The sequence below is a fragment of the Callospermophilus lateralis genome, chromosome X (genome assembly GCF_048772815.1).
Source record: "Callospermophilus lateralis isolate mCalLat2 chromosome X, mCalLat2.hap1, whole genome shotgun sequence".
Taxonomy (NCBI): Eukaryota; Metazoa; Chordata; class Mammalia; order Rodentia; family Sciuridae; genus Callospermophilus; species Callospermophilus lateralis.
In genome coordinates, this window is record NC_135325.1 from 106,870,825 (window position 1) to 106,888,720 (window position 17,896).

The 17,896-nt window shown below is 38.6% G+C and overlaps 1 pseudogene; it reads left to right on the top strand.

Moving 5' to 3' along the window:
- Positions 1-12,438: 12,438 nt before the first annotated feature.
- LOC143638680 (ubiquitin carboxyl-terminal hydrolase 2 pseudogene) lies at positions 12,439-16,886 on the top strand (annotated as a pseudogene).
- The last annotated feature ends 1,010 nt before the right edge of the window (positions 16,887-17,896 follow it).

The window sequence follows — 17,896 nt, forward strand, 5'->3', positions numbered from 1 at the left end:
GGTTCAATCCTCAGCACCACATACAAAAATAAATAAAATAAAATTTTAAACAATTGCTGTAAATTTCCTGGCATATAAACTTGATTATTAAATGTGAATCTCCTCTTTCCTTATATATTTAGGATTTGAGAGCCCCAAAAGACATTAACCCTATTCCGAGTCATCTGAAGCTTATCACAAGGAGAGGAATTTAGAAAGCTGTCCAAAAGAAGAAGATAAACTGAAAGTAACAATAAATGTGAAAGAAAAATAGAAGAGCTGCAATTAAAGTGGATTTTCATTTCAAGGTAATAGAATTCTGTATCAGACATCAAGGAAAATAAGAAATTGCTTAAACATCTTCTTGTGTAGTTCTTACTCAGAATGGTCTTGAACCCTATAAAGAAACCTTTTTAAGAAATCATTTCCATTTCCTTAAACAATCAATAATGGAGTTTAACAAAAAAAGTATTATCATGTCAAAAATGAATATGTCCTGATCTTGGTTGCAGAGAATAGTTGGAAGAATGTTGTATGTGTATGTAAATATAACGACGCCATAGAAGTAATGACAGCAGTTGGGTATGAAGAAAAATTGAGAAAGACTTTGGTTTTAACTGCATCTGAGAATAGTGTCAAGAAAGTAGCAATGTTAGATGAGGCCCAGCAACCGGCGGAGCAGCAGAGCCACCCCCCGAGCCTGCAAGGTAGGTGGACCTGCCACCCACCGGCTGGTCAGGTCCAGAAACCCGCGGAGGGGCACAGCTGCCCCAATTGGAGGAGGGGCAGAACCACCGCCAAAGCCTGCGAGGGAGACTTTGCAACTATACAAGAGCAATATAAATATATAGGGAGAAAAATCAATAACACAACAGTTTCACCAAGCAGAAAGAAACGCAATCAGTATGAAAAGACAAGGAAAGAAAGGACCACAAGCAATGCAGGTCAACTCAACTTTAGAAGAGGTAATATCTGCAGCAGATGGAATGTCAGATAAAGAATTCAGGATATACATGCTTCAGATGATCTGGAGTCTCAAGGAAGACATTAGACAGCAAAATCAGACAATGAAAGATCACTTCGACAATGAATTACATAAACAAGTCCAAGAAGCAAAAGATCAATTATACAGGGAGATAGAGGTTATAAAAAACAAACAAACAGAAATCCTAGAAATGCAGGAAGCAATAAACCAACTTAAAAACTCAATTGAGAATACTACCAGCAGAGTAGAACACTTAGAAGATAGAACATCAGACAATGAAGACAAAGTATTTCAACTGGAGAAGAACATAGACAGCTTAGCAAGACTGTAAGAAACCATGAGCAGAACATTCAAGAAATATGGGATAACATAAAGAGACCAAACTTAAGATTCAATGGGATAAAGGAAGGTATAGAGGTCCAAACCAAAGGAATGAGCAATCTATTCAATGAAATAATATGAGAAAACTTCCCAGACTTGAAGAATGAGACAGAATCCCAAATCCTAGAAGCCTACAGGATGCCGAATGTGCAAAATCATAAGAGATCCACACCTAGACACATTATAATGAAGATGCCCAACATACAGAATAAGGAGAGAATTTTAAAAGCTACAAGAGAAAGGAAGCAGATTACATTTAGGGGTAAACCAATCAGGATAACAGCTGATCTTTCAACACAGACTCTGAAAGCTAGAAGATCCTGGAATAACATATTTCAAACACTGAAAGAAAATGGGTTCCAACCAAGAATTGTGTATCCAGTGAAATTAAGCTTCAGGATGGAAGATGAAATTAAAACCTTCCACGATAAACAAAAGTTAAAAGAATTTGCAGCTAGAAAACCATCTATTCAAAACATCCTTGGCAAAATATTACAGGAAGAGAAAATGGAAAATATCAATGAAAACCAACAGCGGGAGGTAGTACAGTAAAGGGGGGAAAATAATCAAAGAGGAAAACAAACCATGTTTAGTAACATAAATAAACAAATATGGCTGGAAGAACAACCCATATCTCAATAATAACCCTAAATGTTAATGGCTTAAACTCACCAATTAAGAGACACAGGCTAGTAGAATGGATCACAAAACAAGACCCAACAATATGCTGCCTTCAGGAGACGCATTTGATAGGAAAAGACATACATAGACTGAAGGTAAAAGGTTGGGAAAAATCATATCACTCATATGGACTTCGGAAACAAGCAGGAGTGTCCATACTCATATCAAATAAAATAGATTTCAAGCCAAAGTTAATCAAAAGGGATAAAGAAGGACACTACATACTGCTCAAGGGAACCATACACCAACAAGACATAACAATCATAAATATATTTGCCCCAAACAATGGTGCAGCTATGTTCATCAAACAAACTCTTCTCAAGTTCAAGAGTCTAATAGACCACCATACAATAATCATGGGAGACTTCAACACACCTCTCTCACCACTGGACAGATCTTCCAAACAAAAGTTGAATAAGGAAACTATAGAACTCAATAACATAATTAATAACCTAGACTTAATTGACATATATAGAATATACCACCCAACATCAAGCAGTTACACTTTTTTCTCAGCAGCACATGGGTCCTTCTCAAAAATAGATCATATATTATGTCACAGGGCAACTCTTAGACAATATAAAGGAGTAGAGATAATACCATGCATCTTATCTGATCATAATGGAATGAAATTGAAAATCAACGATAAAAGAAGTAAGGAAAAATCATGCATCACTTGGAGAATGAAAAATAGGTTACTGAATGATCAATGGGTTATAGAAGACATCAAGGAGGAAATTAAAAAATTCTTAGAGATAAATGAAAACACAGACACAATATATTGGAATCTATGGGACACATTGAAAGCAGTTCTAAGAGGAAAATTCATTGCTTGGAGTTCATTCCTTAAAAAAAGAAAAAACCAACAAATAAATGATCTAATACTTCATCTCAAAATCCTAGAAAAAGAAGAGCAAAACAACAGCAAAAGAAGTAGAAGGCAAGAAATAATTAAAATCAGAGCTGAAATTAATGAAATCGAAACAAAAGAAACAATTGAAAAAAATTGACAAAACTAAAAGTTGGTTCTTTGAAAAAATAAATAAAATCAATAGACCCTTAGCCACGTTAACGAAGAGGAGAGAGAACTCAAATTACTAGCATTCGGGATGAAAAAGGCAATATCACAACAGACACTTCAGAAATACAGAAGATTATCAGAAATTATTTTGAATCCTTATACTCCAATAAAATAGAAGATAGTGAAGGTATCGATAAATTTCTTAAGTCATATGTTCTGCCCAGATTGAGTCAGGAGGATATAGACAACCTAAACAGACCAATACCAATTGAGGAAATAGAAGAAACCATCAAAAGACTACCAACTAAGAAAAGCCCAGGACCGGATGGGTAAACAGCAGAGTTTTACAAAACCTTTAAAGAGGAACTAATACCAATACTTTTCAAGCTATTTCAGGAAATAGAAAAAGAGGGAGAACTTCCAAATTCATTCTATGAGGCCAACATCACCCTGATTCCTAAACCAGACAAAGACACTTCAAAGAAAGAAAACTACAGACCAATATCTCTAATGAACCCAGATGCAAAAATCCTCAATAAAATTCTGGCGAATCGGATTCAAAAACATATCAAAAAAATTGTGCACCATGATCAAGTAAGATTCATCCCTGGGATGCAAGGCTGGTTCAATATATGGAAATCAATAAATGTTATTCACCACATCAATAGGCTTAAAAATAAGAACCATATGATCATCTCGATAGATGCAGAAAAAGCATTCAACAAAGTACAGCATCCCTTTATGTTCAAAACTCTAGAAAAACTAGGGATAACAGGAACTTACCTCAACACTGTAAAAGCAATCTATGCTAAGCCTCAGGCTAGCATCATTCTGAATGGAGAAAAATTGAAGGCATTCCCTCTAAAATCTGGAACAAGACAGGGATGCCCTCTCTCACCACTTCTGTTCAACATAGTTCTCGAAACACTGACCAGAGCAATTAGACAGACGAAAGAAATTAAAGGCATAAAAATAGGAAAAGAAGAACTTAAATTATCACTATTTGCAGATGACATGATTCTATACCTAGCAGACCCAAAAGGGTCTACAAAGAAACTATTAGAGCTAATAAATGAATTCAGCAAAGTGGCAGGATATAAAATCAACACACATAAATCAAAGGCATTCCTGTATATCAGCGACAAATCCTCTGAAATGGAAATGAGGACAACCACCCCATTCACAATATCCTCAAAGAAAATAAAATACTTGGGAATCAACCTAACAAAAGAGGTGAAAGACTTATACAATGAAAACTACAGAACCCTAAAGAGAGAAATAAAAGAAGATCTTAGAAGATGGAAAAATATACCCTGTTCATGGATAGGCAGAACTAACATCATCAAAAAGGCAATATTACCAAAAGTTCTCTATAGGTTTAATGCAATGCCAATCAAAATACCAATGGCATTTCTTGTAGAAATAGATAAAGCAATCATGAAATTCATATGGAAAAATAAAAGACCCAGAATAGCAAAAACAAAAACTTCCTGCTAAGCAGGAAGTGTGAATCAGGCGGTATAGCTAGACCAGACTTCAAACTATACTACAGAGCAATAGTAACAAAAACAGCATGGTATTGGTACCAAAACAGGTGGGTGGACCAATGGTACAGAATAGAGGACACAGAAACCAATCCACAAAACTACAACTATCTTATATTCGATAAAGGGGCTAAAAGCATGCAATGGAAGAAGGATAGCATCTTCAACAAATGGTGTTGGGAAAACTGGAAATCCATATGCAACAAAATGAAACTGAATCCCTTTCTCTCGCCATGCACAAAAGTTAACTCAAAATGGATCAAGGAGCTTGATATCAAATCAGAGACATGGCATCTGATAGAAGAAAAAGTTCGCTACGATCTACATACTGTGGGGTCGGGCTCCAAATTCCTCAATAGGACACCCATAGCACAAGAGTTAATAACTAGAATCAACAAATGGGACTTACTCAAACTAAAAAGTTTTTTCTCAGCAAAAGAAACAATAAGAGAGGTAAATAGGGAGCCTACATCCTGGGAACAAATCTTTACTCCTCACACTTCAGATAGAGCCCTAATATCCAGAGTATACAAAGAACTCAAAAAAATTAGACAAGATAACAAATAACCCAATCAACAAATGGGCCAAGGACCTGAACAGACACTTCTCAGAGGAGGACATACAATCAATCAACAAGTACATGAAAAAATGCTCACCATCTCTAGCAGTCAGAGAAATGCAAATCAAAACCACCCTAAGATACCATCTCACTCCAGTAAGATTAGCAGCCATTAGGAAGTCAAACAACAAGTGCTGGCGAGGATGTGGGGAAAAGGGTACACTTGTTCATTGTTGGTGGGACTGCAAATTGGTGCAGCCAATCTGGAAAGCAGTATGGAGATTTCTTGGAAAGCTGGGAATGGAACCACCATTTGACCCAGCTATTCCTCTTCTTGGTCTATTCCCTAAAGACCTAAGAAGAGCATGCTACAGGGACACTGCTACATCGATGTTCATAGCAGCACAATTCACAATAGCAAGATTGTGGAACCAACCTAGATGCCCTTCAATAGACGAATGGATAAAAAAAAATGTGGCATTTATACACAATGGAGTATTACTCTGCATTAAAAAATGACAAAATCATAGAATTTGCAGGGAAATGCATGGCATTAGAGCAGATTATGCTAAGTGAAGCTAGCCAATCCCTAAAAAACAAATGCCAAATGTCTTCTTTGATATAAGGAGAGTAACTAAGAACAGAGTAGGGATGAAGAGCATGAGAAGAAGATTAACATTAAACAGGGATGAGAGGTGGGAGGGAAGGGGAGAGAGAAGGGAAATTGCATTGAAATGGAAGGAGACCCTCAGGGGTATACAAAATTACATACAAGAGGAAGTGAGGGGAAAGGGGAAAAAATATAAGGGGGAGAAATGAACTACAGTAGAGGGGGTAGAGAGAGAAGAGGGGAGGGGAGGGGGGAGGGGGTATAGTAGAGGATAGGAAAGGCAGCAGAATACAACAGACACTAGTATGGCAATATGTAAATCAATGGATGTGCAACTGATGTGATTCTGCAATCTGTATACGTGGTAAAAATGGGAGTTCATATCCCACTTGAATCAAAGTGTGAAATATGATATATCAAGAACTATGTAATGTTTTGAACAACCTACAATAAAAACTAATTTAAAAAAAAGAAAGTAGCAATGTTGAGTGCATAGGAAAGGATTATTGGTAGACAGCTGCTCTGGATGAATTCCCCAATGGGAAAAAAAATGAGGAATTCATTATATGAGTGTCTAAGTAAGAGAAGACCAAGAATGGAGAAGTGTCACAAAAGAAGTTACTGCTGATATGGATCCATACAAGTCAAGTATAATGACTGAACCGCCTAAAAATGCAGTATGCATAACTCCAATGCCTATAGCATGCCACAATTAAATGGGTACAACAAACCTGGGATAGAATAGAGCAGGAGATATGTAATGTAAAGTTTCTAGTCAAGGAAGGCTAGAAGATATTCAGTGCTTACAAAGAGCAAAAATATCAGCATTTCAGTCACAATGGGAGTAAATGGTTTTCTCTGAAAAAAAAAATCACCAATACCTTGGATTCTCTGACAGATGACAAACAGAACTCTCTGTTTGAGGAAGAAATACACAGTGGTTTGGTTATGTCATTAATGTTGATAAGCATCAGAAAACTTAAGGTTTCAATATAAAATGAATTGCATATATGCCCAATATGGAACAGTTGGATTTGAGAATCATACATGCTTCCAGATAATATAAATTCTGTTACCAAATTTTGTCAGCTGATTCTTTCGGCCATAACTGCTATATCTTATTAGCTCAAAATAAGAGGAAGTACTGGGGACTGATACAGAGCAAATTACATTATATGTGTAATTATGTCAAAATGAACCTCACTAACATGTATAACTATAATATAGTAATAAAAAGATTAAAAATAAATTTAAAACTATTAATAAAGTAAAAAGGAAGAATGTTCCATTGGTAGACATAGCAACATTTAGAATTTCTGTACACACACACACACACACACACACACACACACACACTTATTAATGGAGATATGATGATATTACATTGGAATATAAACTGTTGCTAAATATAAGAATGCAGGTCTTTATTTCTGGAAGTCTCTATCAGATTTCATCTGGAAAATCAGTGGTTAAGTTGGCATATGATATCAATCAGATCATTCCATACTTTCATAACCTCTTACTTCTCCTACACAGAACATAGTCTAATGTTTTGGATACAGTAGATACTTTGAGAAATCTTTTTATTCTTTGGCTACACACTCCAACTATGAGGGGAAAAAAACCCACAAAACGTTATCCTAAAGAAGGAAACCATATTTAGTAAAAAGACATTAATTGTGAAAATCATGGCATTTCGCTGTAGTTTGTGTATTACAATATGCAGCTTACAGGTACTTGCCTTCCAAATTTTATTGACTCATTCCATGTACATTTATTGAAGACCTTGCCTAGATCAGGCAATATCTTATTTTATAACATGGAAGCTTCGATATGAAATATGCAATTCCTGCCCTGAGGATAGAGGCAAAGATGGTCACAATACATGGTAATAAGTGCATATAGGAAACCTTTTGGGTACTGGATCCAGATCCACAGGGACTACAGCTACTATCCCTATGTGGCGTTTTGGGATCAATTGACTTAAGATTTCTCAGGATCTCAAACAGTCATTTTCATTACTTTATAATATGGCATGATTTTTAAAAATGTAATAATGAACAAATTGTTTTATAATTGGTTCCTTTCAGCTATACCTTTGAGATAAGTTACCCACTAATTTACCATGATGATAAAATTAAAGTTTTTTTGATGTCCTCTAAGATGTTGTCACACAGCGCTTTTTTATATAATACTGTACTTTTGCTAAAATGTTACACCTTTCAAAGATGCATATTTTTAAATATTAGGCAATTCTGACACAGCCAAAGAAAGTGTCCCTCAAGCACTCAACATTCACTTCAATGCATTTTATATAATAGCAACTATAAGAACACAAAGCAATGGAGATGAACCAATAATAGAGAACGGGAAAAGAGCCTATGTTCTGGGGAGGTGAGCAGAAATCTAAGACAAAAATAAAGATGTATTTATTTGTATTTCACAGTAGTCAAAGACATTTTTGCTAACACTCTTATGGTAGGTCAATTAATTTAAACATACTCCTGAAAATAGTGTTTTATAATATTATTTTAAATATAGAAGATTGAAATGTTTGTTTTGGACCCTTATACGCCAATCAGAGAACACTTACCTTACACTTACTTAACCATGGGTGCTTGTCTGAATCCTATATATTGATATTAGAACCACATTCTAATTTACTTATCCAGAATCTCTGTGTGGAGCCTCATCACATGTGTTTTGTTTGTTTTGGAGGTGGTCAACTTGACTGAGGTATAATTTTCATTCAAAAATGCACTCAATTTAAGTGAACAGTTCAGTGAGTAAGGACAAATTATGAACTGACATGTAGCTACCATTTCACAATTTAATATGGAACATTGCCATCACCCCCAGGAAGTTCTCTCCTGCCCCATCCCAGTTAATTTATCCCATCTTTGGCTTTAAACAAATATTGATCTACTTTCTGTCATTATATATTGATTTGCCTAGAATTTCATATGAGTGAATTAATTCACAGAGGATCCAATACTTATCATTTCAAAATTTTTTCATGAGTGATTCTGATAGACAATGATGGGAACCACTGATGCAGAAGCTTCCACAAAGGACAGAGTCAAAGAAAACCAGTGTGAGCTGGAAGTATATACACAAGGCCAATTACCCGTTGTCATGGAGCAATGGACTGGAGTCTGTCAGTATCTCCATGAGGATCTTGGCATCTGTTCTCAACCTTCTGGGATTCTGTTTTAGTGAATTTCTTAATAAAAATATTGCCTAACACCAATGCTTAATACAAGTTTACAACATTTGAAAGAGAAACCTAAACAAAATAAAAATCTCACTAGAAGCGTTTGTAACTTCAGATTATCCCAGCTCCTATGGGCACTACAGCATTTGTGTCAGGAATAAGACCTCACTGTGGGTTTCGTTTTCTTAGAGTTGAATGTGTTTTGTGAGCATTACGTAGTGCTGTATATTATTTTTAATATTCCTTCAGGAGACATGTAGAAAGCCAAACAAGATGTCAAACTTTATTTGAAGAAATTATACCATCAGGCAGTTGCCCTGGCTTTAAATCTTTTCCTTGTTACCAGGCAAGAAAGGAAAGGTCTACAGAAATAACATTAGTTCAATGTTTTGAATGTTTATAGGCAAGAGCATTGTTCTCTGTTCTCCGTAGTAACGCAGAGCTTTATGAACCACTCACAGAAAAGACATTTGAAATCTAAATTCAAGTTAACTTAATACAGATTTTCGTAGCCTATCCATAAATTCACTGGGTCATGAAATTCACATATGCAAGAAAGTCTATGTAATCCACAAAATTGCACCTCTGTTTAGGTAATCATCTTGGAGATGCATGTTCACAGTAAAAGAAAAGGCTGATATAGAGAATTTGGCTAGTTTAGGATAAAAAAATCCCATATGCTTAATCACAATGCAAAAAATACACCCTAACAGTGTTAGTACAATATTAAACTGCATCTACACTGATGGGAATATGTCACAACTCTACAAAAACAAAGTCTACCAAAAGAATGCTCGGTGGAAAAACAATCAGTAGGACTCCATTGGTAACATATGCGTGAATCTAAACTTGCTAAATGTCAAATACCTGAAGTGCAGGAAAAAGAAACACTGGTGAAATAAGACTTCTAAAGTTAAGAAATATTTTTTTCAAATGTAGAGCTTCATTATAAAGGAAGACATCTCCTCACATGGATGGAATGGAAACCAACAAGAAGATCAGGGCAGCTCCCCTTCAAATGAGAAAGAAGAGAGAGGCAGGAGCTTTAGCTTAAACAGCTCCATGAATTAATTTACCTTGGCACACTTGGGGGGAAAATCACACCCCAAAAAGGAAGGCTTTCTTCTTAAGGCTCCTGAGGGAGGAGGTAGAAGAAAGGGCCAAGGCAGGAGGATGCAGTGGTGAGCACCAGCCCCAGGGAAAGTTCTGGCTCTGGGCAGGAGGTCTGAGGATGGCCCATTTTCAGCTCAGTACCCATTTCCCTCCCTGCCTGCCCACTGGGTCCCTGGTGAACACTGATCTTGGGCTAGACTTGAAGGTCATGTTCACTCTAGGATGAAGACTCACCCAGGCTCCATGGCATTCCTGGGAATGTTTGGGGTGGGAAGGGCGTGTGGGGGGGTGTGTGTGTGCTTAATTCAGTCTAAGGACTCTGGTGCCTCTGAGGAAGGCGGGGGCAGGATGTCTCCCATCTTCTCCTGCATCGGGGTGGGGCCATGCCTGGCCATGGCCACTGTCAAAACAAGGTCCTGTTGCAAACAAGCCCCAATTTTCTGGCTATGCTAACGAGAGCTCAGTGACGCGGTGGACAAAGCGGGGCTGCTGTTCCTGGCTCAATCTCTCTCTTCGACAACGATAATTTGCCACATCACCTTACCTTCCCAGACAAGAAGCATCAGAGGATTAGCTATTAAAAGAAAGACGTTTTCTCGCTCATTACAGCCTGCAATGTAAAACGTCCAGAGATGCAAGGAGACCTGTTTTCACCATTAAAGTAGAAATTATTTCTGGCGGCTTCGAGAGAAAATGCAATTATTTTCCTTCCTGTCACAGTGTTTCCACACTCACCTAGAGATGAGAGGACCCTATTAAAACGGCCTCATCTTCTTTTGAACGACGCCAATGAGTGACCTTGTCTGACCTGGGGGTGGGAGGCTGGCCCCCGAGTCCTCAGCCCTCGGGAGCCGGGGTCACTGAGGGCAGGGGTAATTAGACAGCACTGAGTCATTGCCACTTGCATGCTCATTGCACCAAGGCGAACCGCTGTGAGAAGAAAGTGAGTGGTTCAGGCAGAGCCCACCCCGTTCGCCTACTCAGACCGCATGGCTCCAGGCCCTCCTGGCTGCTCTACCATGGGACAGGTCTGGGGCTCCTCCACCCCAGAAACCTCACAGTTTGGATCTGCTTAGCCACAGGTCTTTCCCCACTTGCCTGCCATTATGGGGAAGGAAAGGCACCTGCTGATCCACCTGCACTGATACTGAGCTCCTTGGCTTTGGGCAGGTCTCTTAGCCAGTCATCTGTGAAGCAAAGTTGGCCACGGTGGTCGTTTCCCCCTGCCCCGACCCAAGGATGATGCATGACCCTGTTTTCCTGACCACTGCACTGGTCACAGACTGGGCCTCTCACCCAGACCCTCCTCTTCTCTCTTCCAAACAACAACCCAGTGTGGTAGTTTTCATATCTCAGTGCAATCTTCTTCTCATCAATTCAGGATCAGCATTCTAAAGATGACTCATTGGCATCATCTGGCATCATGAGCAATCATGTCACCACCCAAGAAGAAGATCCACAATAGATGAGTAAGGAGAAGCCCCCACGCACACCTCGTAGCCACACTCTTACTTTGATAATTTTTTTTTCATGCTGCATGCAGAAAGCATTCTTACCATATAAGCATTGCACTGATCTATCCTGGTTTATGATTTTTTTAAATTATCCTATTATGGAATAGAAACTAAATTCTAGGGAAAGGAAGGGAAAATTTGAACCTGTCTTGCAATATAGATGATAATGTGCGAGAGGTACTCAGAGGATATGGAGAAATGTCTCTCCAAAAGACCAATTTTATCATGTCTAAAAAGTGGTTGCTAATGTATTTCAAAATAGGAGTAACGGGAAAAGAGGATATCTCCTGGTTTTCTGGCTTCAATTGCTGATTTTTATGAGAATTTCATTTAGTAAAATAGGGAAGAGTAGCCTTGGGGACATGTTTGAGATAAAATTTGGAGTTTGGAGTTCCGTTGAATAATTAGTTTTCTGACGATTTCTGTGAACTCAGAAATTGAATGTACTAGTGAATCCAATCTTGTCAAAGCCCAGGAAGCAAGACCCAATGCTCACAAATTTTAGAAATGAATCCTTATTTTTTTTTATGTGATTCCAATATAGGCTATAAAGGCAACATACTGACAATACTTACACAAGAACAAAATTTACTACAAAATTTGATCTACCATTCAGAAGTTTCTAATAAACCAAACATGGATGCATATACCATGTATTCAGATGTTAGAGATTTTTCTTCTTCTGACTAAGATTTCATATCCTGTAGACCATATCTGGAGCATGCCAGAAAAGGACAGAATTGCTTGGTCATTCTGAAGACAACTCAAGGGAAAAGGTTTTCTTTTGAAACACTCATATAGCAAAGGATCACAGTTATTTGACCATCTGCTCCACCAATGACGCAAGTGCCACAACCTCAAGCATCTGGGCACATTATTGCACTTCTCCATGTCAAGGGAGGATTTGTCGAGGCTGTCATTCTTGAAGACATGTAATAAAAATGTCATGATCTGCTTCCTTCTTAAGCGAGAACAAAGCCTAGGTTGCCATGACACCAAACAATTTAATAAAAAGCAGAAAAATTCAATCAATCAATCAATCAGTCAACCCTTCCATTTCCAGAAAGCTCAAACAACTTATGAGGCATAATGTGACCTATTCTTTTAATACCTTGAAGGCACAACCAGAACTTTTTCAACAACTTTCAGTATGATACAAACAATTGAAGCAAATAACTATTCTTCAAATTTCCTATTTAACTGCATATTTGAAACAAAAATATTAATGTTACTGAAATGGGTTGATAAATGTCCTGAAATCCCCATCTCACTTGACACCTCTGGGCAATTGAAGTTACTTTCATATTTCAAGTTCATAACACTAATGGAAATTGTGCCTACAGTAACAGAGATTAACTTCCAGAACATGAGAACCCACTTTCTTATCACTCATTAGCAAGTTACAATATGAGAATGATGACTATAGGAAGTGAGTATGATTAAACTCTTGTTGTGGTGTTTTTATGTTTTTATTGGTACCTTATAGTCATATCATATTGGGGTTCACTTTGATACAACTATTCATACATAGAATAAATTTGTTCCATTACAATCCCCAGTACTTCCCCTTTCCCTCCCCTCTTACCTGTTCCCCTTTCTCTACTGATCTTCCTTCTATTTATTTATAGTTCTTTTTAATTGGTGCTTTATACCTAAGCATAAAGGTGAAATTCACCATGGTATATTCGTGTATTGTCATGTAGTTTTGTTGCACTGAGCTAGTCATTGATTTTTTTTTTTTGGTATACTTTATTTATTTATATGTGGTGCTGAGGATTGAACCCAGTAACTTACATGTGCTAGGTGAGTGCTGTACCACTGAGCTACAACTCTAGACCAAGTCATTGATTCCTATTCTCACAACTTTGGAGCAACAGGATGAATTTGTGAAATGGTTTTTGTGGAGTCAGTAAGTTTGTGCCTGGCATGATGAATCTCTGATGCCATGGCCAGGATCTGTTAGTCTAACTACCTTCTCTATCTAAATCAGTCTTCCCATCTATTACTTTATTACTAGGAAAAGTGATTTGTGATATTGCAGAGTTAAATATAATACAAGATATACATAAAGCCATAAATAAGTTTTCATGTGCAAAGCATATATAATAATCTTGTACAGAGAGGAAATGACCAACAAATTTTCTTGGACCCTCATAGTAGCAAAAGCAAATACAAGTAATGACAAGAGTCACAATGTTCACAAGAGTGTTATCAAACAAAGTTTTCATAAGAAACAGTTTTCCTGGTATTAAATCCAAACAGAAATCAGTGCTGTGGGCCTTTATAAAACTGGAAAATGTATTATAGAGAACACTCAAAACCATCTTGCCAGTGAAGCATAATATGCAGCTAGTTCCATGTGACTCTTTTTGATGATGCACTTCAATGCAGGCAGATAGCACTATGTCAAAGGGTAATTTCATTAAAGTAATTCTACAAAAAGACAAAATAATGTGGTCTAAATGTGCAACTCTCTGATGATTTGGTTTGATTACTAAAATAGCAAATCTGGAGGAGTGAATGTAATATATTTCCTTTAGGTTATTATGTGTGTTATTTTTTTCCTTCACAACTCAGGTTTAGATAAGAGACAGGCAGCAAAAAATAAGAGTATGTTTTCGGATGATAAAATGGGGCAAAGATTTTCCAAGTTGTACAATAAAGAACAACTCCTAAGTTTTAATCCTTGTCTAATTAGCTTTGTAGTAGCTATCATATCATGAAAATTACTCACCTTTACTTAACAATCATTTCTGAATGGATGGCTACATACAGTATGTTCTCCAAAATATGAGTATATGGGTTAACAAGGTCTGAAAGTTCAATGATATGAGCCAATGTATTTGTTTTAATTGATTTTAATTTTAGCCTGCACAATTCAGTGATTTTAAGTATATTCACAAGGTTGTACAACCACCTACACTATCTAATTTGGGAACACTTTAAACACTCCCCAAACCCACCATAGGCATATTAGCAGTCATTCTCCATTTCCTTATTGCCCAGCCACTAATTTCCTGTCTTAATAGATTCGCCTGTTCTGGACATTTCTTATAAATGAAATCATACAAAATATGGTATTTTGTGACTGGCATTTTTTTACACAGTAAAATATTTTCAAAGTTCATCAATCTTTGAATGTATCAGTAATATTCTTTTTTATTTACTTTTTATTTTAAATTTATTTATTCTAATTTGCTTAAACATGACAGCAGAATGCATTTTAACTCATACTACACATATAGAGTACAATTTTTCATGTCTTCTTGTGTACTTTATACACAAAGTAGAGTCACACAATTCGGGTCTTCATACATGGACTTAAAAACAGCATACTACAGGATGCAACCACATCAATGTTTATAGCAGCACAATTCACAATAGCTAAATTGTGGAATCTACCTAGATGCCCTTCAATAGATGAATGGATAAAGTAACATTCTTTTTATGGCTTAATAATATTGCATTGTATGAATATATAAAATTTTGTTGATTCATTCATCAATTGATGTACATTTAGGTATTTCTCACTTCTGGACTATAAAGATTAACACTAGTATACACTACTATGAACATCTGTTTACACAATTTTGTTTGAACATGTTTTCAATTATTTTAGGTATACACCTAGAAGTGGGATTACTGATACATATGATTACTGCCAAACTATTTTCTAAAGTAAATTCACCATAATATTCCTATTAGAAATGTATTTGGGAAGCACAGGAGCACACGAGCCAAGCGGGGGTAGTTGGCAGCGCACGGTGGAGAGATTGAGGTAGAGGGGGGTGCAGTTTTCCCACCATAACAGTTACCTCTGTGGCAGCCTCGCCAGCCTTGGTGTGCTAGCTGTGGCACCACGTGGGAACTCCCCACTCCCCATTGGTCAACGTTTGACATAGGGATGAGCTCATAGCTTGCCCCACAGCAGACGCACCTCTTACACAGTGACTCTGCTCAAGGAGACCCCAGCCGCCCCCAAGCTGCCCTCTTTCCCACCCTCGCCAAGGAGCTGAGGCCATCCCTGCTGCTCTTTACCTTCGTGGGGCTTCTGCTCAACAAAGCCAAGAATTCAAAGAATGCCCAAGGTTTGGCTGGTCTTCAAAACCAGCTTCCTGGTGCTTCATGAACTGGATTCTGCAGTGCCTGAGCAACACCAGCAAGCTGAGAGATTACTGCCTCTAGTGGCGAGACCTCAACCATACCAGCAACGCACACACAATCCTCATGAAAGCATTTGCAAAACTAATCAAGACCACATGGACCTTCATCCCCCAAATGATATGGTGAGCCCATCTGAGTTCAAGGTCCAGATCCAGAGATACGCACAGCGTTTAAATGGTTAATCAGCAGGATGCTCAGGGGTTCCTCCATTTTCTTCTGGATGGACTCCACAACGAGGTGAACTGAGTAACAGTGAGGTATAAGTCCAACCCCAAGAACCTCCATCATCTCCCTGATGATGAAAAAGGACAACAGGTGTGGAGGAAATTTCTAGAACGAGAAGACAATTGGATTGTGGACATCTTTGTTGGGCAGCTAAAGAGGTGCACTGGCAGTGGTTTCTACTCCAGAGTCTTCGATCCCCTCTGGGACCTCTCACTGCCCAAGGCTGAGTGAGGTTTATTGAGGTAACACTAATGGACTGCCTGAGGCTCTTCACCAAAGAGGATGTGCTTGATGGTGATCAACAGCCAACATGCTGTTATTACCGAGCCAGGAGATATATAATATACAAGTTTTCCAAAGATCTTGGTGCTCCATTGGAAGTGGTCCTCAAAATCCAGGATACGAGCCAGCAAGCTTACAATATTTGTGAATTTCCCACTAAGAGACCTGGACTCGAGAGAATTTGCCCCAGAAAATACCCACCACGCTGTTTACAACCTGTGTGCTATGTCCAATCACTCCAGAACCACCATGGGTGGCCATTGTACAGCCTACTACCAAAATCCAGTGACAGGCGAATGACACGATTTCAGTTTCAGTCATGTCCAATGTCCTCCAGCCAAGTCTGTACCAGCGACTCCTATTTGCTTTTCTAAGAGTTGGCAGGTCCATCCTCCCGAGTCTGTGAGGGAATCTTCATCCACTTGCAGCTCCCTCCAGCCCCCGCACTTTCTGGGAAGACAGCGCCCTCTGGAGCCTTCTGGGAGTATTTTGCCTGCATCATGGTGCTTTTGAGGAGCTGGCGCCTGTCTCTACCTGGACCTGCTCACCAGTCCAGTGCAGGAAGCATGCATGAGCCAATAGACCTATTAATGGTACTGACTCTAAGGGCATAAGCAAGGGGACATCTTTTAGGAAAGATGGTTTGGGTGTTCTAAAGCCCAGCTTTTTTTACATACAGCAATAAAAGTGTTCTGACTGAAGACCATCTCCTCTGCACCTTTTCACCGCTGGGAGGTTGGGCTGGTCCTTTTTTTAAATTCTTCAAGTACAACTTTCCTAATGCTAGCTCCCTGTGGTGCTATGTAGGTATTGGCCAGGCTCAAGCTTACAACAGTAGGCCTGGAATATAAGCAAGTGTTGTTTGGGGTGTTTCATTTTGTTTTGGATGTAATCTAGTTGCCTCCAATAAGTGTGCCTTAAAGCATTTGGGCACCAGAGGGTAACTCCCCCTCCATGAAATATCCCTCAGTACCTTCCCTTTTCCCCACTGCCATGTTTAAACCTACTGGGGGAAATAGGGTCCAGTCCCTTAGCCCCTGGTATGTTGTGCATTGAAGTGAGGCAAAGAAGGAAGTAGATAAAAAGAGATTTCTTTTGATAGTGTATCGAATTCTTCCTGCCCACTCTCTCTTACCTAAGCCTGGTCTATTCCCCAGCTGTTTCAAGGATAGCTCTCTGTCCCTAGAGCTTCTCTCACCTTTAATTTATTCTCTTTTAACATCTCTTTCCCTGGCCTTCATGCCATCTGCCCCTTCTCAGAACCTCCTAAACACAGGCCTTCTGGGCCAATTTCTCAGAGATGCCCATGTCACCCCTCAGATCCTCTTGGTGTTGGTCTTTACTCCTTCCCTAGGAACTGGAGCCTGGGTTTCTGAAGAAATCTTGAGTCTGTCATATGAATCTTTCCCATGGTATTGATTTTGTTAGACAAAACTCCTTGCTCTCCCAGAGAGCAAAGTTGTTAAGCACTGAAGCATGAAGCACTGTGCAATTTGCATACCCCCACACCTGGGCCTGGCCTCTGCCCTGGGAAGCCTGGACTATACCAGTACTCCTGGTACCAGGCATCAGAGAAAGACACTCTTGAGTTTACGGCCTGACACCCTTCTCTAGGGAAGACCTG